The sequence below is a fragment of the Heterodontus francisci genome, unplaced genomic scaffold (genome assembly GCF_036365525.1).
Source record: "Heterodontus francisci isolate sHetFra1 unplaced genomic scaffold, sHetFra1.hap1 HAP1_SCAFFOLD_61, whole genome shotgun sequence".
NCBI classification, from domain to species: Eukaryota; Metazoa; Chordata; class Chondrichthyes; order Heterodontiformes; family Heterodontidae; genus Heterodontus; species Heterodontus francisci.
Window position 1 is genome coordinate 600,920 of NW_027141441.1, and position 4,151 is coordinate 605,070.

General features: G+C 44.7%; 1 non-coding gene across 1 annotated transcript; it reads right to left on the minus strand.

Moving 5' to 3' along the window:
- Window positions 1-3,605: 3,605 nt before the first annotated feature.
- On the minus strand, window positions 3,606-3,687 carry trnas-gcu (transfer RNA serine (anticodon GCU)). Its single transcript has one exon. It is a non-coding gene; the product is annotated as a tRNA-Ser (tRNA).
- Window positions 3,688-4,151: the final 464 nt, after the last annotated feature.

A 4,151-nucleotide genomic window follows, 5' to 3' on the forward strand; every position in this document is an offset into this window, starting at 1 on the left:
ATCAAAGAATGTTGCTTGTCACTTATCAGCTCAAGCCTGAATGTTGTTCAGGTCTTGCTGCTTGCAGGCACAGACTGCTTCAGTATCTGAGGAGTTGTGAATCATCAGCGAACATTCCCACTTCTCACTTTTGTTGAAGAGAAAGCCATCAATGAAACAGCTGAGGATGTTTGGGCCTAGGACTCTGCCCTGAGAAACTAGGTATCCAGTCATGAATGGTGGGCGACAATTAAATAACGAACCAGATGAGGAGGCTCCAAAAACATCCCTATCCTCAATGTTGGTGGCGCCGAGCACGTCAGTGCAAAAGATAAAGCTGAAGCATTTGAAACCATCTTCAGTCAGAAATTGCACAGTGGATGATTCAACTTGGCCTCTTGAGTTCCCCAGCATCACAGCTTCCAGTTTTCAGCCAATTTGCTTCACTCCACATAATGGCAAGAAACAGCTGCAGGCACTCGATACAGCAAAGACTATGGGCCCGAACATCATTCCGGCTCTAGTACTGAAGACTTGTGCTCCAGAACTCGCTGCGCCCTCAGCCAAGCTGTTCCAGTGGAGCGACAACACAGTCATCTACTTGCTGCCCCATCAGTCTACTATCAATCATCAGCAAAGCGATGGAAGATGTCACCAACAGTGCTATCAAGCACCACACACTTAGCAATAATCTGATCATCGATGCTCAATTTAGGTTCTGCCAGGGTCTCTCAGCTCCAGGAAATAATTTGGCAGATAGAGGAGAATGTGGGAAAATGTGAGGTTATCGACTTTGGTAGGAAGAATAGAAAAGGAAAATATTACTTAAATTGTGAGAGATTACAGAATGCTGCAGTGTAGAAGGATCTGGGTGTCCTCGTGCATGAATCACAAAAAGTTACCATGCAGGTACAGCAAATAATTAGGAAGGCAAATGGAATGTTACCCTTTATTGCAAGGGGGATGGAGTATAAAAGTAGAGAAGTCTTGCGACAAATGTACATGGTGCTGGTGAAACCACACCTTGAGTACTGTGTACAGTATTGGTCTCCTTATTTAAGGAGGGATATACTTGCATTGGAGGCAGTTCAGAGAAGGTTCATTGGATTGATTCCTGTGATGAAGGTGTTGTCTTATAAGGAAAGTTGAGCAGGTTGGACCGATACTCATTGGAGTTGAGAAAAATGAAAGGAGAACGTATTGAGACATATAAGATTCTGAGGGAGCTTGACAGGGTAGATGCTGAGAGGATGTTTCCTCTCGTGGTGGAATCTAGAACTAGGGGTCATAGATTCAGATTTAGGGGTTTTTCATTTAAGAAGGAATTTCTTCTCTCAGAGGGTCATTAATCTTTCGAATTCTTTACCGCAGAGAAAAGTGGAGGCTGGGTCATTGAATGTCTTCAAGATTTTTATCTACAAGAGAGCCAAGGGTTATGTGGGCAGGCAAGAAAGTGGGGTTGAGGTCATGATCAGGTCAGCCATAATCCTATTGAATGGCGGAGCAAGCTCCAGGGGCCAAATGGCCTACTCCTGCTACTAGTTCTTCTGATCTTATGTTCGTATGATCTCATTGCAGCTTGGTCCAAACAGAGACGAAAGAGTGGAATTCCAGAGGAGAAGTGAGTGTGATTGCCCTTGAGTGAGTGTGGCATCAAGGATCCCCAGCAAAATTGAAGTCAATGGGAATCAGGGGGAAAACTCTCCACTTGCTGAATTCATACCTCGCACAAAGCAAGATGTTGTGGTTCTTGGAGGCCAATCATCTCAGCCCAGGACATTGCCTCAGGAGTTTCTCAGGGTAGTATCCTAGACCCAAACATCCTCAGCTGTTTCATTAATGACTTTCTCTTCAACGTAAGTCAGAAGTGGGAATGTTAGATGATGACTCACAACTCTTCAGATACTGAAGCAGTCTGTGCCTGCAAGCAGCAAGACCTGAACAACATTCAGGCTTGAACTGATAAGTGACAAGCAACCTTCTGGCCACACAAGTGCCAAGCAGTGAACATCTCCAATGAGAGAGAAAAACATCTACCTTTTGATATTCAGAAGCATTATCATCGTTAAATCCCCCACCATCAACATCTTGACCAGAAACGTAACTGGACCAGTCACATCTATGCTGTGGCTATAAGCGCAGGTCAGAGATTACGAATTCTGCAGCAAGTATCTCACCTCCTGACACCCCAAATCCTGTCCACCATCTACAAGGCACAAGTCAGGAGTGTGATGGAATACATCCCACTCAACAACACTCAAGAAGCTCAACACCATCCAGGACAAAGCAGCGCACTTGATCGGCACCTAACCCGCCACCTTAAACATTCAATCCCTCCACAACCAGTACACAGTGGCTGCAGTGTGTACCATCTCCATATGCACTGCAGCAACTCGCCAAGTATCCTTCAACAGCACCTTCCAAACTCGTGACCACTACTACCTCGAAGGACAAGGGCAGCAGATGCATGGGAACTCACTACCTGCAGGTTCCCCTTCAAGTCACTCACCATCCTGACTTGGAACGATATCGCCATTTCTTCACTGTTGTTGGGTCACAATCCTGGAACACCCTCCCCAATAGCACTGTGGGTGTTCCTGCACCATATTTTTTTTTAAGGTTTGAGATGCAGCACTGAAACAGGCCCTTCGGCCCACCGAGTCTGTGCCGAACATCAACCACCCATTTATACTAATCCTACTCTAATCCCATGTTCCTACCAAACATCTCCACCTGTCCCTATATGTCCCTACCACCTACCTATGCAAGTGACAATTTATAATGGCCAATTTACCTATCAACCTGCAAGTCTTTTGGCTTGTGGGAGGAAACCGGAGCACCCGGAGAAAACCCACGCAGACACAGGGAGAACTTGCAAACTCCACACATGACTGCATCAGTTCAAGAAGGCAGCTCTCCACCACCTTCTCAACGGCAAGAGGAATGGGTAATAAATGCTCGCCTTATCAGCGATACTCACACCCAAGAATGAATAAAAACCAAATCACTCTCCACAGATTCCCCACAATCTGGGCTTGGACATTTACTTCAGGAGCACAGAGCTTTATATCACTGCAACATGAGTTCCAATCTTCATATTCTGTTCACTTTTCACATTATTTTCTACCAGTCCACGAGCTTTTATTAATTCAGTATTCGGGTCTCTGCTCCTCCGCCGTTTCTAACATCTCACCTCTTACAAAAAACACTCTGATCTATCGTAGGTACTAAATGACCCCTCATTTCATACTCCATCTGCCAAACCATTGCTCACTCACTTAATCTATCAAGAAGATTTGAAAATACATTTCTTGCCAAAGGATAATTTTCTGCATCTGCTCCCTCGCCATTTTCTTTTCCCATTTGTCTTTCACTTGGTGCAAATCCAGAGAAAGTAAAGATGGAAAGAAGGAGGGGAGGAAAAATCCTGCTCCGTTTCGTGATCCCTATTTGATCTTCATTCCAGTGCAGTTTGGGTGAAGAATTCCAATTGTCTGTCTCAATTTTAATTAAGTATAACCAATTCTGGAATCACTGTCTGGACATAGACAAGAACGGGTTTCGAGGCTGACTTTACACATAAACTCCCCCAACATAAACAACACACTGAACAGTTCATAAACTAGCAACAAGGATGGGATTTGAACACACGTGTGCAGAGCACAATGGATTAGCAGTCCATCGCCTTAACTTCTCGGCCACCTTGTCAGTTGCGTAGACATAGCTGTCACCTTCAGCACAGTTTCTGACTGTGCAGCTAGCTGTGTAATGATGGAAAAGACCTTCTGGAAGTAAATGAAGTTGGGAATGGAGCGGTGTGAAACATTTCCAGACCATGTCCAACACGTTTCTACTCAGTGTGAAAACCCACCACGGAAAGACTGGAACATACAATCATTTGATCACATCATGATTAACATCACTCAGACACCTGAACCATTAGGTCACTGACGAAGTCATGATGACCGAATTTCTCATGAAATGACAACTGAACTAACTGACTGGAAGAATTGCTTTAACTCCACATGATCAGCGAGGCACAGCCTCAGGCCGACTTGTCGGGTGCTGTAAACAGATATCACTGCTTCTGATCTTCACCAGAACAGAGAGTGAGATGTAACATTGATCATCAAACAGACTGTGAGAGAATACAACAGAATAAAACACATGGA